The following is a 25,711-nucleotide window of genomic DNA, read 5'->3' as shown; positions in this document are numbered from 1 at the left end:
CTGTCCATAAAGATCTTAAAGACCGGATCCTGGGGGTACACCTCCCCTACATCCAAGGAACCACTGATAGGATTGCCAGGATTCTTAAGAAGCACAATATTCCCTCGACCTTTAGACCTCTTAACACCATCCGTAGCTCCCTTCGATCTGTTAAGGATCCTGTCAACCCTAAGGACATGAAAGGTGTCTATGTCATTCCCTGTTCCTGTGGGGCCCCATACATTGGTGAAACAGGTCGTTCTATTAATCAGAGGATTAGTGAGCACTCAGCAGACTTGAAGCATGGAAGGGCCAAGTCCTCAGCCCTTGCAGAGCATGCCGAGAAGACTAAACATCATGTCTGTATCGAAGAGGCTCAAGTTATCGCGAGAGTTGCACAGTTTCACCATCATAAATTTAGGGAAGCCCTTGAGATCGAGAAAAGACCTATTAATCTCAATAGGGATGACGGCTGGAAGATTAGTAGTTGTTGGATCCCAACCCTTTTGTCTTAGCCTCTTCTTCGTTTTTTCCTTGCTCCCCTCTCTGTTTGTTTAGTTGTCCATTGTTTTCATATGGTAACAATAGTTTAGTAATAATAATATCATTCTTTTAATAACATTAGCCACTTTATTAATTAATACTAATTAATTATTTATCCTAGACCAGTGTTATTAGTTTTAAGTATAATATTTATATTATTTAGTAATAGTGATTTTTTACCAGAGAATTAAGGTAATAATGATATCAGTTTAGTCTCTTTAAATATAACGAGTATCATCAAAAGACAACTGAAATAGTAACAATAGTAATATTATTCCTTTAATTGAATTACTCACATTATTAATTAGTAAATTTCCCCTAGGCTAATAGTATTGATAATATTAATTTGAAGTTAATATAATAATATTACTATTAATAATATTAATTCGAAGTTAATATAATAATATTAATTTAATATAAATTGGAAGTTAATATAATAATATGACTATGCATAATATCTGTGGATCAACTGCAATATATCTGTGGTCTTGCTATTACTTGAGGGGAATGGTCCCCTTGTAAGTTTTCCCTCGGCACATCTCGAACATACACCTTCATGCTCTACTTTGAACTCGTGCATCCTTGTCACCATCTGTCTCACATCGAGTAGGGCCTTATGTCAACCCGGAACCCAAGAGTAAAAGCATCTTTAAAATTTCTTTTCCAAACACGTACCTCTCCATCGATGAACGCCACCTTGTATCCTTTGTCTTCCATTGCTGAAATGGACACCAGGTTCTTCTTGAGGTCAGGTACATATAGAACTTCTTGTACATGAATCGTGTTACCTTGATTCAATTGAAGGGTAACATTTCCTACTCCCTTCACCGAATAGGTGGCATCGTTTCCAAGAATAATCTCCAATTTTGTCTCCTTCTCTATCAGATTAGAGAGAGCTTCCTTGTACCCGATTAAGTTCCTTGAGGTGTTGAGAAATCTGAGGGCTTGAGAAATTAATGATTTCTCTATCTCGATAATTGCTTGTGAAGTAAATTTATCCTTTATATTTATTCAAACAAGATCTTTTATTTGTTAGTGATTATTAACTTAATCAACCAACTACCAAACATGATAAACAAAAGAACAGTAACACAAGATACAGGCAGCAGCCAGGGCAAAAACCTCTCCAAACATGAGAGGAAAAACCCACTGTAATTCTTCTTATAGTATCTTCTCTTGAGAAAAATTTCCAAGACCAATATAAGGCCCTTCTGACCAATGTGACTCTAAGATCAAGGCTAGATCATTCTGCTACTGTAATTCCATGATATGTTGTCCCATGGATCAGATCTGCTATCATGAATGGATGAACTGGCTTCCTCCTTCCTTCTTCTTCTTCCTTCAAGCTTCCCTTTCTCAAGATGGTCCACTAGCCTAGTGGATCTCCTCAACGCTTGCCTTGAGACAATGTGATCTGCTTCCTTGAATGGACTACTCAGGAACCCTAGTTGCAGACATGAAGATGACACTTTCCTCCCACGTGTGAATGAGCTTTTTGTTCTTTAAGGTCTTCTTCTTCCTCGCTATGCTTGGAGCTTTCTTCTAGCCCAATGACCGAGCTCTTTAGGCCCAGAACCAACCCTTATCATCAAGATATTCTAGGACTGTAACACAACCCTAATCTAGATCTGCTCCTTTGTACATGTGAGGGGTTTAGGGCTCTTCTAGCCCTCCTGAACCCTCGCTTCAATGGTCACCCTTCTTTGCATGGATCAGCCTTTCAAATGGACCCAAGACTGAGCATTTTCCTTGACAATGATGGCATATGGAATGATGCCCTAACTTCACACGTGTAGTAGAACTCACTGATGTTATGGATGACAGAACATACTTCTTCGACTACTTGATCTTCTCCTTCTCCTCGCACTCAAAGACAATCTTCTTCGCATTTATTGGAGACATAATGGATCTTGTGATTGTGTGTCCAAATAGATGAGGAGAGGACTTTATTTATAGTGTTTGAGGGTTGTCCGTTAGGCCGACATAACATGCCTCTAAGCCGATGTGAATGTGATATGAAGCTGACATGAACACTTAAATATAAATATATATTTATGTCGAAAATACATTGCTTCTTCTATATTCGTTTGGAGGGGTCAATTACTAGCCTTTTGTTCTTGCACCATGATTCTGCCCTTGATCTTGGAGTCATACATTGTACATCTTCAAGTGTAACCATTTACATCAATGACATAAACCTATCACCTAGCCTAGAGCTCATAATGAGAGCTATTAAAACAAATACATTTTTGAGCATGAAACCCATGCCTCAAATTCACAAAAATAATTTTCTAGATACAATTTACATCATTTTCATTGGAATGTGTCATTATGATGATCGAACCTAGTTACACTTTCTAACATAAGGCACCACTATCAATTAGCCAATTACCCAAAGTGTCCGGAGGAGAGGTAGTGGAGAGGGCTGATATAAGATAGTATTCCTTTTGCTTATTGTTAACAACATCTGATTCTTCATACCTGCAGTTCCTTGCTTTCTTAGAGGGTTGACCATTTCCTTGATGTCCCACATTCCTTTTTCCTTTGCCATTGAACCCACCATTCCTTTGATTGTGGTTGTTGAAGTTGCCCCTGGAGTGATTGTGATCATCATCATGTGATGTGTCCCTTCTATTTGGACACTCCCTCACATAGTGGCCAAACTTATTGCAAACAAAGCCCCTGCCCTTCCTTCCACCCTTAGATCCAAGCTTTCCATTGAAATGACCTTTAGACCCTGCATTGTTTCTCCTTTTGGTAGGAGTGAAGAAAGCAGTAGGGTTGCCTCTATTAGAAGGCATTTCTTGCTCCACCATCCTTGTTTCTTCTTGAATGCATCTCGACATCAATTCTTCAAATCCCAGAATTCAATCATTATTGAGAATAATGGTTCTAAATATATACCAATCGGGTGAGAGTCCTCCAAGGGTAGCGATAATATGTTCCCTGTCAGGAATGACTTCTCCAATCGATAGAAGATCATTCTTGATCCCAGTGATCCTTAAGAAGTAGGATTGAATATCCTCGTCCTTGCCCTTCTTAATACCCTTCAATTTATTTTTGAGAAACAAAATTTGATTCGCATCACTAACCTTGAACATGCTTACCAATCTGTCATAGATCTCCTTGGAGGTGCTTAGATCGGAGATGTAGGCCAACAGACGCTTGTCAATGGAATCTCTGATAATCTTCTTTTCTTTGATCTCAGTGTTGGTGTATTTGTTCTTTGTAGCAGCCGATGCATTTGATGGAGGCTCGGGGATTTTACCCTTCACATAATCCAACACTTCTTGTTCTTCCAATGTCAGATCAAGAGACATCTTCCATCTATGATAGTCAAACTTTTCACGGAGCTTATCTTCAGCCGGGAAGTGGGATGAGGAACCCATTGAGCCTTTGACCTTGTCCAACTGTGTTCGGTGATTGCTCTTTCACTCTTGCTTGGGCTTTGTCTTCACCTTAGCTCCGATACCATGTTAATTTTTGGTATGTTCTATGCTTAAGAGCAATTTACTTCAATTTTCTTATTAGCCCAATATCAATATCCAATTTAGCAATCACATCAGCATGATAGTAAAATGCAGATAGAACATAAACATAAATAGTACAAGACAAGCCAAGACAAGAGGACACAAGATATGGCACCAGCCAGGGACAAACCCCAATATGGGGAAAAACCTTGATCAATTCTTCTTATATTCTTCAATAGTTCAGTAGAGAGAGAGAGAGATACTACAAATATACAAATCTGATATTTTATGACAACAACAACAAACCCTAACCAACAAAGTCAACGTTGGTCAAACAAGTCAGATTTGACCTCCAAATAAGCTCGGTCAAATCTCAGTCAACTCAGCCTTCAACAGCAAGATGTATCAGCCCAAAACCGTCTGAAAATCCCAATCAAACATTGGTCAACTACAATCAAGCTTGTGGCCAGCCCTAGGATAGGCAACACTGGTCAACACAGGGTCAAAGTGGCCTTAAAACCGTGTCCAGAACTATGGCCTGCTAAGGAGACGCAACCTTACCCAATACACAAACAAGGAGAGGTCTACGCTATCCAAAACAACACTTCTGCACTTTGGTCAAACCTGGTCAACTTTGCCCTAAATGGAATGTCCTCCTCCTTCCTTCGCACGTGTGAGAGATGTTGCCCCAAATCTGCATACCCAAACAAGTGAGGAGAGAGAGAGAGATGTGAGGATGAGATGGTGGAATAATGAGTTTAGGTCTCCTCCTTTTATATGCAATGTTGTGGTTACGCTGGGGGTGAAAATGTTTGTTTTGCTTGTTGGCCGACCTTGACAATTTGTCAATAATACAAATAAATTCATATCTCCATATATACATGTCGGAATCGGATGACCATAAATAAGGTGATCCATATGGAGTTTGGCACTAGTTGCCAATTTTAACATCCATCCAATCACATGAGTACTAGTTGTAGGTGACTTTTACAACCTTCTTTCGGTAGCCCTATTGCAACCCAACCAGATGCTTTCTCAAAAATCTAAATGAACATTAAATCAAAGTTACCTCTTTATGATGGCCTTTCATCATGACATCAACTTCTTGTAATATCAACATCTTTTCACAAACTATATGAATCAATCTCCAAGACATACATTTTCAAGGTTCTCCTTTTCCAACATATCAGGATCTTCATACCTTCTCCATGGAGATGTCATAGCTAATCCTTCTAGTTATCACTTATCTTATCTTACATGACCATAGATACATCTTTTATGAATTTTTTCTTTAACCTTCTCTTAATATATTTCTTCCACATGATTGTCTATACATAGTTCCTTTATTGTACGAACCATGAATGCCAACGTCATATTCTCCATGAGGTCATATCACATCAATCTGTAGAAGAGTTCAAGGCATGTTGTCTACATGCATCTTTCTAAAGGAAGGGTTTCTTCTTCTTTTATCTTTCTCATGAGATAGAGCGTTCTACCCATCCCAACCATATGATTGTTAGTTTTTGTAACATCGGATGTGTTATAGTCCTGAAACTTGGTGGAGAGGCTAGAATACATGAGATCTCTATAACCCATAAATCATTTATGGAAATTCCACCTACGGATATCTTAATTAGATTATTAACCTATTTTTTAATGTTTCCTAAGTCTAAACTTAGGAAAACTGGTTAATTAATCAGAATTAATTAAGTCAATGTGAGAATTCTCTAGAAACTCACACGGATCGATGCCAATATGATCCTAGCCCTTGATTAAGTTTTAATCTTGGCTGTTGGAGCTCCAACAGAGGATTATAATAAGTCGATGGGCACTTGGAGAATACACTTGTGAGAACCACAAAGAGTTCGATTTCCTTGCAAAGTTCAATTTTCTAGAGAGCAAACAATGTTGGGAGAGTTCGAGATTTAGTAGGGACGCAGAGACAGAGAGGGGCAAGGACAGTGAGTCCGGAGGAAAGTATTTTTAGATCCGGAGAGTCAACTACAGGAGGTCGTATTTCTCAGTGATATTGCATAGTCCCAACGCAGAAGCTTCAAAGGCAGAGTTTGATTTAGCTAGACAAAGGGTCGATTAAGTTGTTGGAGGTCGAGAAGATTTTTAGAAGGTATTAGCGAGTCATTCTCAGACGCTGTATTAGGCAGACGACTTGATCAGTTGCAGTTCCAAGCATAGTATTCTAATGCATATGCAGGGTTGATGCATGGGTTTCGTGGAGCCCATTAAGAGTCGGTTACATAGTTCGATTAGTGTCAGGTGAGACAAATTTTGTCTCACTAATTTTTGTTTCCAATTTTTCCTGTAGTGGATTGCTAGTTTGTGCATCTAGATTATTGTACTCCAAATTTCTCATTGCTGCATAATAATAAAACCTTCATAGCGTTTTAATGCCTATGAAGGGTTGATGCAGGGGTTTCGTGGAGCCAATTAAGAGCCAGTTACATAGTTCGATTAGTGTCAGGTGAGACAAATTTTGTCTCACTAATTTTTGTTTCCAATTTTTCCTGTAGTGGATTGCTAGTTTGTGCATCTAGATTATTGTACTCCAAATTTCTCACTGCTGCATAATAATAAAACCCTTTGATGTTGCACCGATTTTCCCAAGTTGGGTTTTTTTGAGGACATTTGTCCAAAAATAATTGTCATATTTATGTGTGTGTGTGCTAGATTTTCTCAGTGTTTAGTACTAATTTCTTCCGCAGTTTATTTGTGAAAATCACAATGTGAATTATTTGATATTTTTCGTAGCAAAAAACAAATAAATTGTTAAATAAATTAACAATTAGAAAGATAATTTCTAGTTGTTGTGATAGATTGAATTTTTCACATGGTATCAGAGCGTGAGTGATACGTCAGGAAGCTCAGAAGCGGAGAAGGGAATTTTGATGTTCAGAGGAGCAACAACGGAAATTCTCAGAGGCTGCGCAATACCTTAACAGGAAGATCAAATTACTGGGCAAGAGTTCAATTTCCAGTGTTGCAAAAAGTCGATTTTCCCAAAATTGTGATTCCAGTTGTTAGAGGGAGCAACAATAGCTCAAATTTTCACTGAGCAGATTTCTAGTTGGACGCAAAGGGTTTTGCAGCAGTAGAATCAATGTTGGGTGGAAGATAAAAGCACACACGAGGGAAAATTTCTGTTAGGGAACTTCGAGTTTCAAAAGTTTGATTTTTCCACGCAGATTGGTAGTAGTTGAGAGAATATTTCCTCACTCCAGAAGGGAGTGCGTATAGTAGATCCAACAACCAAGTAGGGGGAAAGAGGGAGTTTTTCACAGATTCAGAGATGTCTACAACAAGATTCAGAGATCAAGACAAGTTGGAGGGACCCTACAACTATGTCATCTGGAAGGCTAGGATGTCCTTCCTTCTAGATGAACATGGCCTGAAGACATATGCAAAAAGTGTGGTGGCAGTACCAACAAATAGTAAGGCACTAGATCCAGGAAGAGGAGGTGTATGAGACTCTAGTGTGCCGAATGGGCATGGTCTGATGCAATTGCAACAAGGATATCAGTCTCATCAGTTCCAGATTGTTGCAATGGGACCATCACCTTTGCTACAGGGGCCCGCAATAGCAGATTCAGTGTCAACAGACGCAACGAGTCATTCAAATGACAACTGCACAACTAGTCGCAGAACTAGTTGCAATGACATAGGCAGTCTGAATTGCCCAGTTGCAGTATGTAGGTGCAGTTCCAGCTAGAAGATTCTCAACGCAAAGTTTTGCAGTCCAGTTTTTAGTGCAGGAGGACAGTGCAAGTTGCCAGGAGGGAGCAGAGGGATTTCCCATAGGGAAATCGAGACTTAGAGGGAGTGTAGCTTCAAAGGGAGCAACCCTATGGAAGTTAGCGCTTCAGGATTTGGGGAGACCAGACTCATTATTGCAAGAGTTGCAGCAGCAGTGCAGAAGCATTGACAGAGAAATAGCAACAACAATACGAGTATATCAAATTTTGCCATGTTTGCAGTCACACCTCCAGGAGAGAGGTGGGGCGCAATGGAGCCGTAGTCCCAGAGATTACAGAGATTGGGAAAGGTCCATTGAGGATTCCACCTCATGGATTATCACCTAACCACGAGGGCCCATAGTTTTTTCAGTAGCAGGATGGATCAGTGTCAAAAATGCAGTAAGATTCTAGAGTGACGATGGAGACTAGTAGCAGTGAGGTGTTGGGGATCGTAGTGTAGGTTTGGCAGCAATGCAAAGTGGCATAATGTAGAGTCAACAGTAGCGCAGATTCCTTGGTGGACAATGCAGTGGCTAGTAGCAATCAGATGCTTAGGAGATAGATGCATCACACTGAACACAATTAATTCAATATTTTGGATGCTTCTCAGTTGCAATTGTTGCAGTTGCAGCAACAACAAATGAGAGGGAGTTGCAGTGCAGATGCAGAGTTGGTAGTAGTATGGCAATGTCAATAGTCACACGAATTCAACATCAAAGTTGCATAGTGGTTGGTGGGCAGTAGTAGCCAAACATCAGTGGTATAACAAAGGTTGATATCGAGACAAAGTGTTGTGGTAGGGTGTGCAACACTAGATCATAGTCCTTGCTAAGAGAGAGTGTTAGTTTTTATAGCATCAGATGTGTTCTAATCACGAAACTTGGTGGAGAAGCTAGAATACATGAGATCTCCATAACCTAGAAATTGTTTCTGGGAATTCCACCTAGAAATGACTTAATTAGATTATTAACCTATTTTTAATGTTTCCTTTGTCTAAACATAGGAAAACTGGTTAATTAATCAGAATTAATTAAGTCAAGGTGAGAATTCTCTAGAAACTCATAGGGATTGACTCCGATATGATTCTAGCACTTCATTAAGTTTTAATCTTGGTCATTGGAGCTCCAACAGAGGATTATAAGAAATCAATGGACACTGGGAGAATACACTTGTGAGAACCACAGAGTTCAATTTCCTTGGAGAGTTTGATTTTCCAGAGAGCCAACAGTGCTGGGAGAGTTCGAGCTTAAATAGGGAAGAAAAGATAGAGAGGGGCAAGGACAGTGAGTCCACAGGAAAGTATTTCTATATCCGGAGAGTCAACTATAGGAGGTTGTATTTCTAAGTGAGGCTGCGCAGTCCCAATGCAAAAGCTTCAGACGCAAAGTTTGATTTAGCCAGATAGAGGGTCGATTCAATTGTTGGAGGTCAGGAAGATTTCTGTAAGGTATCAACAAGTCATTCTAGGAAGCTGGATTAGGCAGACGACTTGATCAGTTGCAGTTCCAAGGAAAGCATTCTAGTGCCTACACAGGGTTGACGCAGAGGCTGACGCAGGGGTTTCGGGGAGCCCATTCAAAGCCAATTGTAGAGATGGATCAATGTTGAGCGAGACAAAATTTGTCTCACTAATTTTTATGGCTAGTTTTTCCTGTAGTCGATTGCCAGTTTGTGCATCCAGATTATTGTACTTAGAAGTTCTCACTACTGTATAATGATAAAACTCTTAGTTGTTGCACTGATTTTCCCAAGTTGGGTTTTTCCAGGGACATTTGTCCAAAAATAACTGTCATATTTATGTGTGTGCTAGATTTTCTCAATTTCCAGTGTTATTTTCTTCCACAATTTATTTGTCAAAATCATAGTGTCAATTATTTGATATTTTTCGTAGCAGACATCAGATAAATTGTTCAATAAATTAACAATTAGAAAAATAATTTCCAGTTGTTGTGATAGATTGAAATTTTCACAATGATGACACAAATTTATCTATCTATCAAATATATACATACCTCTTCCTTCATGTGGCCATCTAGGCTTCCTTCAAGCAACTTCCTTTCCTTGCTTGAAGATGAAAGTACTTCAACCAACTTGTCATGTTGCACATCTTTGTCATCATATTGTCATCCTTTTAACCTGTAGATCCCACATAAGTTGGAATGTAGACCATTTATGAGACATTTGCTTTTTCTTAAGTAGAGGTGAATCTTCTAACAAAGATTCCAATGAAGGATCTTAATGATCATCATTCTACAAATGCTCCTTTCTAATGATGATGATGTATGATGATCTCTTTATCTTCTATCTTGCTAGATGACTTTGTCCAATCGTATATCTTGCTACTTTGGTTATCCTTATATGCTTCCAATAAAATTACCATGAGCTACTTTCTCTTGATTATGATGGCAGTTTCAACTATATGAACTTCTATTTTAGCTATCCTTTCATGCCTTTATGATGATGTCATCCCATTCTCAGTTATAATGCATCCTATCATACTTGTGACATTTTCCATCATGGCAACTATCTTTTATAAACTTGAAAAGAACTAAGTGTAGGAGGTTATCTCAGTCACGATAGAGGTCTTTCACTTCCTCCTTCTTTGTCTTCGTCTTTTCAGGCTCTTCTAATTCTTTGGTGATATGGGTTTCATTTCTATCTTTTCTTTTCTCATTTTCCTTTTTGAGTTTAGGAAAATTCCTTTTGAAATGCCCATATTCATTACATCCATAGCATTGGATCTTTGACATGTCGATCTTCTTTTTCCGAGGATCAAACTTTCCAAAGTTCCCTTTCTTTGCTTGAGTTTGTTTACTTGATCCAACATTGCTCTTTGTCTTCAATCTTGCATAATGACCATAGTTCACTAAATGGAGTGGCTTCCTTCTTTCCATAGATACTTGACACAAAATTGCCCCAATCATCAGATAGTGCATCGAGCACAACGATGGCCATTTCCTTATCAAACATCATTTCCCGAAGCTCTTATAGTCGATCTCTTATTTGAGATACCCTCATAGGGTATGAGGCTACCCCTTCTTCCTTTGATACCTTCATTTTGTATAGTTCAGTTCTCAACAATATAACTTCTCCTACAATGCTTACAGAAAACAATTCTACCAACTTTTCATAGATTTCTTTTGATGTTTCCATTTTTACCACATAAAGGATGAGGGAACCCTTGATTGATTTTATGAGGATTCTTTGAGCCCTTAATTCCCCTTTCATATACTTTGATAGTGCTTTAGATTGCTCTTGAGAAGGCTTGGAGATTGAACCCTTAACATATTCAATAACTTCATTCTCTATGAAGATCAAACCTATCCTTTTTTTCCATACAAGGTAATTTGATGGCCCCTACAAGTTTGTTGCTCTCCTTGCAGAATGAAGTCATGTTGATAGTAGATTCAGACATAAATATAAAGATACTTATTTATCAAGTGAAGATGCTCCTTGATGATGATATCTTCAACTTGATGCCTTCTTTATGATGTTGATTATTGAAGATGCCTTCTTGATGATGATTTCTTCCTTCAAAAGATAATGTTTCTTCTTCAATGGAGATGCCCTTCTTTAGAGATGAGATCCTTTTGACGATTTGTAGAATGTGTGAGTTTCCCAAGAATGCTTCAAGTGTAGAGTCCTTTGAATAGAGGCAGGGGTCTTTCAGGCCTTCTTCTTCTTCAAAGTATTATTGTTTCTAGATGGTATGATCCTTGTGATGAGATGGGTAGTTTTCCTTGATGTTCCTCAGTTCCTTCCTTTAAGATGATGTATGGATTAGTCCCTTTTGATTATCTCCTTATGCTCATCCCTTATGTATCCTTCTTCAATTGGATGATCTTTAAGCTACCTCTTCTTGTCTTGTCACCTTAGCTTTGATACCATGTTGAGAAATCAAGGGGGAGCTAGATGAGGTGATTTCTCTTTCTTTAATAACTGTTTGTGATGTATTTACTTAACTTGATTAACTTCTTCTTTCACTTGATTATTATTAGTGTTCTCTATCATCAAACAACTACCAAACAATGAAGATCAATGAGATAAGAGGACACAAGTTATAGGTTACAAGCCAGGGCCAAAACCTCTCCTCTTGAGAGGAAAACCCACAAGAACTCTTCTCTTCTCATAGAACTTCAGATGACAAATTCCAAGTCCTATGACCCTTAACAAAGACCCATCCAAGACCAAGTCAAACTTCTCCTTCAAGAACTTCCTTTTCACAAATCCAACCCGAGTCAAATTTGCCTTATAGCAACTGCAACTTCTCCTTCGACCAAGATTTCAGACCACAAATTTGACTGAAATTTTTGGCCTCCTTGACCTGCAACTTTTGGTCTCTTCTGTAGAAACCCTAGATTGGCACGTGTGAGAGAAGATGGTGAAAATGACCTCATTCTCCTCCAATTGGTTAGTTTATTCTTCCTTGACAATTCAACCTACAATATTGACTTCTTCTAACCCTAATTTCAGTGTCTTTATGGTCATTGTAATTTGGTGTTGTTGCAACAAAATTTACCCTAGATACTTCACACGTGTGAAGAGTGATAGCCCAAAAACAGTTCCAAAACTTCGATATCTTCTTCTTGGTTCTTCTCCTCTTTTTTGCTCTTCTTCTTGCTTAGATCAAACTTCTTGTGAGATGATTGATGATGTCTCAAACAAAGTCGAAGTTTCCTTATATATAGGCTTCTCAAGATGCTTGAATAGCTACTTGTAGGCTAACTTGTCCTCTACTAAGGCTAACTTATCTTGGGAGGGGTCTTTTGTCACTTTTTGACTCAAATAAATTCTCTTGACATAATACAAGATGCCCAATGGGGTTTTATTCATATGAAAATGAATCAATTGACTTCTTAACTCAATGACAAACCCTAGAAGCATTCAATGGGTGCTTGACCTACTAATAAATTGACCATGAGCATAAAATCCATGCTACAGAAATAATAATAATAATCTTACTTTATTTTTTACAATATACATGAATCAAGAGAAAATTTCATTTTTATGAACACCGAACTGTTGGAAAATGTAACTAGGTTCAGTTTTCATTAATGTATTTGAGTCATCATTAAATGTACTTGTCAAAAGAATAAAGAAAATAATCCTTATTATTGTATCAATGACTTATTAAAGCATGGGTTTCATGCTTGGGTCATCATTATATTAGTTAAAATCCCCATTGTGGACTCCTAGGATTAATATTGAGTTTATAGAGTCATTGTATATTCAAAGAGACCCTTCTTGGGCTTTTGAATCATGTAAAAAGGTTTACTATTGAGTCAAATATAATTTATGTAACCTCCACACCAAGTCGGCCTAAGGACATCAATTCAACCTTACTTGGAGCCTATAAATAGAAGGAAGTCGAATTCATTTGGAGTATCTCATCTCATTTGGAGTATCTCATCTCAAGCTAGTCCGATATCGCTAAGGAAGCAGGAGAAGTGCGAAGTGGGTATAAGGAAGCAAAAGGAAGTGCGAGTTGGGTCAAGTCTAAGGAGAAGAAGAAAATCAAAATTTTGGAGCCTTTCTCTCTCTCTGTTTCATGCCCTAGTTTGGGAGATCGAAGTCTTCCAAGTTTTGCTACTGCCTGATGCCGGAAGCCGCTGCATAGTCGAAGTTGCTAGGAAGGAAGTGCTGCTGGAAAGAGGTCGAAGATCTGGGAGGCTGACTTGGTGTGGAGGGAAGGTTTGGTCTTTGTCTAGGGTGAAGAGTCTCAAAAAATACTATTGAAAGGAAGATAAATTTTGACTGGGTCTTCCCCTCGAGGGGGGTTTTGCGTTGGATTAGTGCCTACATATTGTGTCTCTTGTTTTGTGATCTTCATACACACATAATATGGTAATTACCTGATGAAAGATGAGATAATAAAAAAGTAAAAGAAGCCAAGATAACTCACAATTATCAAGTAAGGAGAATTAAACCCTAATCTATTTGCATTGATTTTCCAACATAGTATTAGAGTTAAGGAAAATTTGAAGATCACTTTGTTGGCATGGATTCTCCCTCTTTGATAAATTACATAAGAATGGGTATAAACACTGGTGGAAGCTAGATCAAGGTCATCCACTACTTATTCAACAAGGTCAAAAGGCAAGGATTCTTGGCTGCTCTTACAGGTTCTCGTAATGATGACAATGCATGGATCATTGATAGTGGAGCATCAAGACACATGACAGGAGAAAGTAAACAACTTCATACACTATCAAATGAACCATCTTATCATGTAGTGGAATTGTGTGACAACAAAAGCTATGTTGTTAGAGGCTTAGGATCAACATCATTGAAGCTGGAAAATGGATCGAAGCTGCACCTCAACAACATTCTATATGTTCCAAGTTTGGAAAAGAATTTACTTTCTATTTTCTTGTTTAGAAGATAAAGGGGAAAGAGTTGCTTTTGTTGATGGAAAAGAATTGGTTTGGGAAAAAGACTCTAGCATTGATAAACCTAGGGTTATTGGAGTCCGTGAAGGAAGCCTTTATAGAGTCATTACACCACCTCTCAAGCTTTGGTTCATATGGAGATCAATCCCATTGATCTATGGCATAGGAGGTATGGTCATCTACATTATAAGGTCATCCCTACTCTTAGTCAATTGGTTCATGGAATCCCCAATATGAAGTTAGATCATGAAGGTGTGTGCAAGGGATGCTCTTTGGGAAAACATACAAGAAATCCATTTTCGAATAGTGAAACTAGGTCTAAAGAGATATTAGACCTCATCCATTCTGATGTGTGTGGGCCCATGTCTGACAAATCACTTGGAGGTCATCTCTACTATGTAACATTCATTGATGACCATTCTAGAAAGACATGGCTCTACCTTCTCAAAACAAAACATGAAGTATTTGATAAGTTCAAGGAGTTTAGGTCCAAAGTGGAAACCCTAACCGAAAGAGAGATAAAAACTCTAAGGTCCGATAATGGTGGGGAATACACTTCTAAGGAAATGATTGCATATTGTAAGGAAGCAGGTATTAAGAGGGAGCACATTGTTTCCTATTATCCCGAACATAATGGATTGGTCGAAAGGAAGAATAGGTCAATTGAAGAAGACATTCGAACTATGCTCCTTGATCAAGACCTACCAAAATTCTTATGGGGAGAAGCAACAATGATAACCGTGTACATTCAAAATAGAAGTCGTTATAGAAGTCTTAATAATATAACACCTGAAGAAGTATTCACAGGAAAGAATTTGAGCGTGTAACACCTCAAAATCTTTGGAAGTCCAACATACATCCATGTTCCAAAGGACAAGCGAAAGAAGTTGGACTCTACAAGTATCAAGGGAATATTCGTTGCATATAGTTTCTCCTCAAAAGCACATAGAATCTACATTAAGGAAGGAAGACACATTGAAGTAAGCAGGGATGTCATATTTGATGAAAATCAAGCATACAAGAAATCAAATGATATTCCTATTGATTATGATGATGAAGAAGTTCCCATATTTGAAGAAGAAGAATTTCATCATGAAAACCCTACTACAAATCAAGAAGAAGAAGGACCAAGTGAGCCTATTCAATCGGTGATCACCTCAACCACAAGGAAAAGGCCAAATTGGTTAAAAGCTACATTAGAAGATGTTGAAGGACATGAAGCTGCGAAAGGAACCTTCAAGGAAAGTAAGAAACCAAAAAGATATTCTGGTTATGTTGCATACATGACAAAGTTAATTGAAGTCGAACCATCTACATTCAAGGAAGTTGCTCATCAAGAAGTTTCGAAGAAAGAATGCAGGAAAAATATCAATTCATCATAAAGAATGGGGTTTGGGAAATCATTCCCAGACCTAGTGAAAAACCGGTCGTCACCTCCAAATGGATCTATAAGATTAAACATGTTGTTGATGGAAGTATAAAGAAGTACAAAGCAAGATTCGTTGCAAGGGGTTTCTCCCAAAAGGAAGGCATTGATTATGAAGAAACCTTTGCTTCCACAACAAGGTACACTACCATTAGATCTTTGGTTTCATTCGCTGCTACAATGGGTTGGAATATTCATCAAATGGATGTGAAGACCACATTTCTGAATGAGACCATTGATGAGGAAGTGTATATTGAACAACCCGAAGGCTTTGAAGTTAATAGCAAGGACTCTCATGTTTGCAGACTTAAGAAGGTCATATATGGTTTGGTTTGAAGCAAGCACCTAGGGCATGGTATGCAAGGATGGATGCATATCTACTTAGAATTGGGTTCAAGAAGAGCTTTGCTGATTCAAATCTCTACATCAAGGTAGTGAATAATGAGCCCATCATTATTATACTATATGTGGATGATATATTCATCATAGGTGTGGAGCAAAGAATTCAAGAATGCAAGAAGATGTTGGCAGCTAAATTTGAAATGAAGGATCCAGGACTAATGCACTATTACTTGGGTCTAGAAGTATGGCAGAGATCTGGGGAGATTTATTTGGGGCAAGAAAAATACATCATCAAGTTGTTGAAGAAATTCGGGATGATGGATTCCAAGCTGATGACTACTCTTATGATCACCAATCTCAAGAAATTGAGGGACTCTGACTCTAGTCTCGTGGATCCTACCTCCTATTGACAGTAGGGCTTTAAGGTAAATAGTAGGACAAATACATGTTTTGCAGTAAACATTCTTAGTCAATTTCAATTAGAGACTCATCATGATCATTGAATAGTTGCCAAACATATATTAAGGTATCTTCGTGGCACTATACATCATTGCCTAAAGTATGATAGTAAGGAAGTCAAGCTAATTGGCTTCACATATTCTGATTGGGGTGGCTGTGAGACCGATGGAAGGAGCACTACCATAGGATGTTTTAGTCTGGGAGCTGCTATGGTCTCATGGATGAGTAAGAGGCAAGATCTCGTTGCTTTAAGTACTGCTGAGGCAGAATATGTGGTTGCATGTGAAGTAGGAAAGGAGGTTGTTTGGTTAAGGAAGCTTTTGATAGATTTGTTCAAGAAGTCTCTGGGTCCTACTGTGATTAATTGCGACAATCAAAGTTGTATCAAGACATCTGCAAATCTCGTGTTTCATGCTAGAACAAAACATATCAACAACAAGTTCCACTTTATTAGTAACCTAGTGCAGGATGGGATCGTGAAGTTGGAGTATGTCTCGACACATGAACAAGTAGCAGACATACTAACAAAGGCTCTTCCTAATAATAAATTTGAATATCTAAGGAACCTGTTTGGTTTAGTAGATATTGATGATTGTATTGATGATAGGAAATTGGTAGATATTTGTTGAGGCTTTGCGAGTGAAGCATTGCTTGGGAGGACATCTGGCCGACACTTTGTGTTGATGTCTAGGTCCCAAAGTTGGGAAGGTGGTGTAGGTCGTAGAACTCTAACCATGGATACACACATAGTTCCTAGGTTGGTGGATAGCAAGTAAGCCTGATGGTACCTAGAGAGGCTGAAAACTTGAGTCCACCTTATTCCCACTTGGATAGATTGCCATGGTTAGGAATCTAGTTTGTGGCATTGCAGTGCCTAAATTGATGAGAGACCAATGGATAGATTACCCTGGTCAAGAATCTAGTCCATGGCATTACAGTGCCTAAATTTCTTTATTGTTCATATAGTTTGAGATCTTCCATTGTATTTGTATATTATGAATACCTCCCTATTTAATATGGAGTGTTGGAAAATGTAACTAGGTTCGATCTTCATTAGTGTATTTAAGTCATCATAAAATGTACTTGTCAAAATAATAAAGAAAAGGATTTTTATTATTGTATCAATGACATATTAAAACACAGGTTTCATGCTTGGGTCATCATCATATTTGTCAAAGTCCCCATTGTGGACTCCTAAGATTAATATTGAGTTTATAGAGGCATTGTACATTCATAGAGACCCTTCTTAGGCTTTTGAAACATGTAAAAATGTTTACTATTGAGTTAAATATAATTTATGTAACCTCCAAACCAAGTCGGCCTAAGGACATCAATTTGACCTCACTTGGAGCCTATAAAAAGAAGGAAGTTAAATTCATTTGGAGCATCTCATCTCAAGCTAGTTTGATATCCCTAAGAAAGTTGGAGAAGTGCGAAGTGGGTCTAAGGAAGCAAAAGGAAGTGCGAGTTGGGTCAAGTCTAAGGAGAAGAAGAAAATCAAAATTTTGGAGCCTCTTTCTCTCTATTTCATGCCCCAGTTTGGGAGATAGAAGTCTTCCAAGTTTTGATGTTTCCTGATGTCGGAAGTTGCTGCATAGTCGAAGTTGTTGGGAAGGAAGTGCTGCAGGAAAGAGGTCAAAGATTTGAGAGGTTGACTTGGTGTGGAGGGAAGATTTGGTCTTTATCTAGGGTGAAGAGTATCAAAGAATGCTATTGAAAGGAAGATAATTTTTTACTAGGTTTTCCCCTCAAGGGGGTTTTTACCCTGGCATAGTGTCGACATCTTGTGTCTCTTGTTTTGTGATCTTCATACACACATAATATGGTAATTGCTTGATGAAAGATGAGATAATAAAGAAGTAAAAGAAGCCAACATAACTCACAAGTAATTATCAAGTAAGATGAATAGGTAGCAGACATACTAAGAAAGACTCTTCCTAATAAGAAATTTGAATATCTAAGGAACTTGGTAGATATTGTTGATTGTATTGATGATAATAAATTGGAAGAGTTTTGTTGAGGCTTTGTGAGTGAAGCATTGCTTGGGAGGACATTTGGCCGACACTTTATGTTGATATATAGGTCCCAAAGTAGGGAAGGTGGCATGGGTTGTAGAGTTTTGACCATGGATACGCAACTAGGTCCCTGGGTTGGTGATTAGCAAGTAAGCCTGATGGTACTTAGAGAGGCTGAAGACTTGAGTCCAACTTATTCCCACTTAGATAGATTGCCCTGGTCAGGAATATAGTCCATGGCATTGTGGTGCCTAAATTGATGAGAGACCAATGGATAGATTGCCCTGGTCAGGAATCTAGTCCATGGCAGTGTGGTGCCCAAAGTTCTTCATTGTTCATATAGTTTGAGATCTTCCATTGTATTTGTATATTATGAATACCTCCCTAGTTGAGAGGGAGTGTTGGAAAATGTAACTAGGTTCGATCATCATTAATGTATATGAGTCATCATAAACTGTACTTGTTAAAATAATAAAGAAAAGATCTTTTATTATTGTATCAATGACTTATTAAAGCATGGGTTTCATGCTTGGGTCATCATCATATTAGTCAAAGTCCCCATTGTGGACTCCTAGATTTTATAGAGTCATCGTACATTCAAAGAGACTCTTCCTGAGCTTTTGAATTGATTCAAATATAATTTATGTGACCTCCACACTAAGTCGGCCTAAGGACATCAATTCGACCTCACTTGGAGCATATAAATAGAAGGAAGTCAAATTCATTTGGAGCATCTCATCTCAAGCTAGTTCGATATCCCTAAGGAGGCTGGAGAAGTGCGAAGTGGGTCTAAGGAAGCAGAAGGAAGTGCGAGTTGGGTAAAGTCTAAGGAGAAGAAGAAAATAGATATTTTGGAGCCTCTCTCTATCTATTTAGTGCCCTAGTTTGGGAGATCAAAGTCTTCCAAGTTGTGTTGTTGCTTGATGTCGAAGGCTGCTGCATAGTCAAAGTTGCTTGGAAGGAAGTGTTGCTGGAAAGAGGTCGAAGATCTGGGACGCTGACTTGGTGTGGAGGGAAAGTTTTCTCTTTGCCTAGGGTGAAGAGTCTCAAAGAATACTATTGAAAGGAAGAGAATTTTTGACTGGGTTTTCGCCTCGAGGGGGGTTTTGCCCTTACATAGTACCTACATCTTGTGTCTCTAGTTTTGTGATCTCCATACACACATAATATGGTTATTGCTTGATGCAAGATAAGATAATAAAGAAGTAAAAGAAGCCAACATAACTCACAAGTAATTATCATGTAAGGTGAATCAAACCCTAATATATTTGCATTGATTTTCCAACACGAACCTAGTTACCTATTTCAACATGATCCATAATTAATATCATGAAAGCATGTTTATGTATCACATATGCAAAAACACAAGTGTGTAATTCATCTTGCACATAATAAATTCTTGTGATAGTAACAATAATAATAATTGTAATGATATCATTGAAGGAAGTTGTGCTTTTGTTATGAGCAACTATGATTTTATTACAATTATACTCACTAGTGCGTTAGTAGGCATGAACTACACCATTATATTCAAATGAATACAATGCATTAATATGTTTTTAATGTTGACTTTTTCCACTTTTTCGATATGTAAATGCAACTTCTTCTTCTTTTACAAAACTTCAAATAATTCCCCTAGATTGGGTGAACAGGGAAGCAACTCTCCTACCTACCTCCTAACGATAGTCATTGCCTTGAATTCAACATGTGGAACCTTAGCAATTTGGGGCACATGCGTAGTATCAAGAATGTGAAGGTTAATGACATAAGGTGGTTGATACACAAACCATTTATGGAAATAGCTAGCACACCTTATCCACTGCCAGACCATTGTAGTGTACAAAGCCTTTGCGACAACTCTGGGCAACCTTCAACGATGTGGAATGGATAATGATTTGATTATGGTTGCACTTGGGTTCTTCGACTCAGTGAGGGAGGTATGTGATGTTATGGTGTATGGGTAAAATTTAAATTTTTCTTGGCTTAGATTTCATAGTTACAAGAAGTTATTTTCTCTTTTCTCACTTTAGGCCCCAATTCTTTGCACTTCTATCTGTTTTCTCTCTGTTGCTTTCTCTGTGGTCTAAGCCTTGTGTAGGTAGTTTTATAATGTTGCATGGTAGAAATTCTTGTTCTATTCGTCAATGCAAAGCCGATTCCTTTGGTTCCCATGGCGAGAATGCAAGCACCTACACTTATGAAGGGCATCCTAGAAGCTCTAGTACAAGTGTGTAGGTGTAAGCTAGGGAGCAAGCCATTGTTCTATGAGAGCAAGTACCCCCTCACATTCAAGAAGAAATTGAGATAGTGGAGAATGAAATTGGAGGGGAGCATGGGGTTATCTTTCAATGTGATATCAATTTTGAAATGGGGAAATGGATCCCCAATGCAACAAACAACAAGGCATGGGAAACCAAATATTAGAATATTGTGGACCTCTACTAGCACATGAAAATGCTCATGGATAAGTTGTTTATGGAAAGAGATGAAGCTAAGGAAGAAATTTTGCTACAATTAGATGAAATTTAACTCTAGTTGAAAGACATAAGTGTCAAACTTCTAGCCTCCACAAAGTGAGGGCCATTGTCATTATGCTACTTACTGCTACACCAAGGATCCTACAACTGACAATGCAACTCCTCCATTGAGTGTTTCCTATCGCATAATCAACCATATTTAAACCACTTATACCAATTGAAATGAGACAAAACATATAAGATCCACAAACTTTCCATTTCATTGTGCTTATAGTACAATCTACTCCCCCCTAAATAAGTGTTATTCTTGATCACATATTTCTCTTTTTGCAACTCCCCCTAAGCTCAGTCTCTTATCTTCTCTCTGACATCTTGGCATACAACTATCCTTGACATAATTGGACAACTACCTTCTTTCCTTTCGAAGGAGTCTATGGAAGAGATGAGGGAGACATCACACCCAACTTTTGCCTCAAATGTTCAATGGGATCTTTGGTAAGAAGCTTGGTGAATATATCAACAATTTGTACCTTTATTGTTATATCTTCCAACCTCACAATTTGATCAACCTCCTATTCATTAAGAAAATGATACTCTATAGGTATATGCTTAGTTTTTTAGTGAAGAACAAGGTTCTTGGACATACTTATTGTTGAGAAATCTAGGGCAACATTATTTGAGATTCTTATATAATTCGATTTCTCTATTATTTGATAATTTCTTGTGATTGGGTATTTCTTCTTCTTCTTTGTTATTACATTATTATTATCAAGACAATTGCCAAAACACAAAAACACAAAAGAACACAAGATATAGGCACTCAACCACGGTAAAACCCCTATCTAGGGGAAAACCCAATCAAACTCTTCCTTCAGTAGAATCATATCAACTTGAGATAGACAAAAACCTAGATATTCGTCCACCCATTAGGTCAACCTCCCATGAAGACAAATTATATCATGCCATCCAAAGCTTCAGTCTTCTTCTTTACTTTTGCAATTTCAGCCTACTCTGCTCCTACAACTCTCGACCTACTGTGATTACCTTTCTGCAACTATTCTCAGTCCGTGACTAACATTTTTGGTCCTTACAATGATGTTATATCTTGACAGACCTCCCTCTTATGTGCTTGCATAACCTTATGTTCTTGTACAAATTACATATGGAAACTTCTCCTTTTACAGACCTCAACTTCTTTCTCTATGGAAATTGCAAACTCAAACTTCCTTGACACACTTCAAACTGAACGAGTTTACTTGTTATAAATAGTCGTTGGAGCCTCCACTAATAAGCTGACATGAGCAATTTGAAAAGAGACAACTTCATATAAGGCTAGGCCGACTTGTCATTTTGTTGGAGGCTGACTTGTAGACTCCTGAAGAGGTTGACTTGATGGGGGGGAGTAAGACAATAAAATGATTTTCTTTCTTGACCTTAAGGAGCCCAAGAAGGGTCTCTTACAAAAATAACTTTGAATTTGACTCAACAAAAATCCTAGAGCACTCAATGGGTGCTTTGACCTATTGACAATTGACCCAAGCATGAAACCCATGCTTTAATAAGTCAATTTAATAATAATAATAATAAATTATTTTGACAAATATATATTACATCATGACTCAAGTACAATTATGAAGAACAACACTAGTTACATCTTCAACACTTACGGCACTTCTATTATCACAAACATGGGAATTGGTTCATCATACATTACCTTCATATCTTATAAGGTTTACTTCATCCATAAAAGTTGAGTACAACATGAAACATCTATTATGTACTCGAATTCAACTTTGTACAATGAGATTGAAGTCTGCTTTTTACTTAACCAAGCCACCAAACAATTTCCTAGAAAGAAGGCACCACCACTTGTGCTCTTCCTATCATCTACACTGCCAGCCTGATCAACATATGTGTATGTAGTTAAGGAAAGTTCTAACCCTTGGGATACCATAAACCAAAGTTCATTCCACCTTTTAAATATATGAAAGTTCTTTTTGCAGCGAATAAATGGCTCTCTTTAGGGGTTGATTGATACCTTGCTACTAAACCAACAACTTTCATTACGCCTGGGTACAACAGGTTGCCAATCATTAAACTAAACATGGTTTGATTGACCTCTAGTGATTCATCATTTGTGTTCAACTTACATCTAGCCAACATAGGAGTGCTAACATGTGAACACTCTTCAATCCCAAACTTCTTCAACATCTCCTTGAGGTATTTTCTTTGGGAGATAAACATTCCTCTTGTTGATTATGCAATTTGCAAACCAAGGAAAAAGGATAGTTCTCCTAGCATTAACATTTCAAACTCAACTTGCATTTCAGCAGAAAACTTTTGGCTTAGCAAATTTGCATCACTTCCAAATATTATGTCATCAACACAAACAATAATGACTAGAAGATTTCCATCTCCACATTTAATATACAAATTACTATTAGTTGTCCCTGATTTGAGGCTTTGTTGTTGTAGGTATTTGTCTAATCTAGAATACCATGTATTTGGTGCTCATTTTAGTCTATACAGAGCCTTTTTAATTCTGCACACATCATCTAGATTGTATGACAACTGGAACCCTTCAAGCTGCTCTATATATACTTCCTCTTCAAGTTCTCTATTTAGAAAGGTTGATTTCACGTCCATCTAATAAACTTTAAATTTCTTGTAACAAAAAAATGCTAAAAACATTCTTATTGCCTCTAATCTTGCAATAGAGGCAAAAGTTTCTTCAAATTCCACTCCTCCAACCTGTGCTTATCCTTTGCACATTAATCTAGCCTTATTTCTAACAACTTGTCCATCCTCATTTAACTTATTCCTAAAGACCCATTTTGTGCCAATGACATTTTTATTTCTTGGTCTTGAAACTAATTCTCAAGTCCGATTTTTCTCAAATTGATCTAATTTCTCATTCATGGCCTATATCCAATGTTTATCTTGAATTGCTCGAGAAAAACTTTTAGGTTCAATCATGGCCATATCACCAAGAATTTGATTATCAAGGTGATTCTTTTGCACATACCTTGAAGGGGTCTTTAGATAAGAGCATGTTGCCTCTACTTCCTCTTCTGATTCCTCATGTTGTTGTTCTTCATACTAATTGTCGATTTGATCAACTGGGCCAATATATTTGGGTTTCTTATCCTTGAGAGATAAAGCTTCATCCACTTTCACATCAATGTTGTCAACAATCTTTTATTATAGCATGTATAGCCTTTGCTCTTAGTTGAACATCCTAAAAATATGCCTTCATTAGCTTTAACATCAAACTTACCAAGATTGTCATCATTAATTTTGATGTAACACTTACTAATAGAGACTTTCAAATGCTTTACTGAAGTTGGTTTTCCATACCAAAGCTCATAAGGAGTCTTGTCACTATTTGGCCTGAAGTGAGTTTTATTTAAGATATGGATCATTGTATGAACAAATTTAGCCCAAAAGGTGTTGGGAAGACTTTTCTCATCTAACATCACTCCAGCCATTTTGCATCATTTTGTTTCACCTCTCCACCACACCATTTTGTTGTGGGGTGTTTGCAATCGAAAATTGTCTCCTAAGGGAAAACCCAAAAATTCTCTTCTCTTCTTCAAGGACCAAATCCAAAAGAGACAACCAAGACAGAGACCTTCTTCAATCCACCAAGTCAGCCTCCCATGAAAGTCCTTTCAAGAAGACAAAAATCTGCTCCTAGTCAACAAAAGTCAAACCTCTTCAATCCAGCATCAATCACAGATTTCGGCCTCATGCATCAAAATATCGACCTCTACTGCAAACCTGCAACTTTTAGTCCTTCTGCAACTTCATAATCTTCGCACCCGTGGATTAGAAACAAGAGAAAATGGTCTTCTTTCCTTCGCTAGGGTTTCTCCTTCCTTGGATTGCAAATCGAACTTCTTGCTTGAATGTGTCACAATAGGTCAAATGCATTGCTATATATAATGGTTGAAGCTCCCTAATGAGGTCGACTTGGTGGAGGAGGTTTACATGAAAATATTTATTTCTTTTGACTCATGACTCAACCCTAGAAGCACACAATGGGTGCTTTGACCTATAAACATAATAGAATGAGCATGAAACCCATGCTTTATAAAAATAATTTTATTTGATCTTTACAATAATTTTTATTTTCTTCTTTTTACAAATACAAATGAATTACATCATGTCATGAGCTAGACAAAAATACTAGTTACATTTTCAACATAGCCAAGGTTGATTCAGTGTTTCAATGCTAATTTAGTTGAAGGGAAAATAGATTAAGTGTTTGCATCTACTGCTGCTACCAGTGATCTTCATGCTACAACTTGTTCAGATTTGGGTGAACTTACTCATTCTCTTGATCTCTCATTGTACTATGTATATCTGCTGAAAAATTGATATTCAATAGAAGAAGAATTTGGTTGGGTTTTCCCCTTGTGGGTTTTGCCCTGGTCGTTGGACCTAAATTCTGTGTGTCTTATTTTGTTCATGGTTGTTTTCTACTATGCATTTGGTTTATGTTCTATCTACAATTGCTTAACTAATATTGTTGCAGAAAGAAGTTTTTGGAATTAGTAATTGTTACAGCATATAGCATCAAAATTTCAACAGTTATCACGAATATTCTGGATATATTTCCAGTGTAAAACCTATTTCATATTTGCAAAGTTTTGGTCTTTATTATTAAAGATGCAATAAACCAAATTTTGCATCAATTTCTCCATTAATTATATATGTTTGGGAAACAAATACTTTTCACAGATGATTCCTCTATGGTGTTTATTACAAATTTTCATCATTTTGGGTATTTGGGAATCAATTACAACCCTCTCATCTTTATACTACTGAGCACTATACAAAATGGTCGTCCATTTGGAAGA

At 37.6% G+C, this 25,711-nt stretch overlaps 1 pseudogene; it reads right to left on the bottom strand.

Moving 5' to 3' along the window:
- Positions 1–24,337, bottom strand: part of LOC149190053 (putative 1-Cys peroxiredoxin) — a 30,117-nt pseudogene extending 5,780 nt beyond the window's left edge.
- Between the last annotated feature and the right edge of the window lie 1,374 nt (positions 24,338–25,711).

Source organism: Pinus tabuliformis, chromosome 3_1, assembly GCF_031772625.1.
Source record: "Pinus tabuliformis cultivar Carrire ecotype Pingquan chromosome 3_1, CPIR1, whole genome shotgun sequence".
Classification (NCBI taxonomy): Eukaryota; Viridiplantae; Streptophyta; class Pinopsida; order Pinales; family Pinaceae; genus Pinus; species Pinus tabuliformis.
The sequence above is the reverse complement of the archived record's forward strand: the minus strand, read 5'-3'. Positions and strand labels throughout refer to the sequence as shown.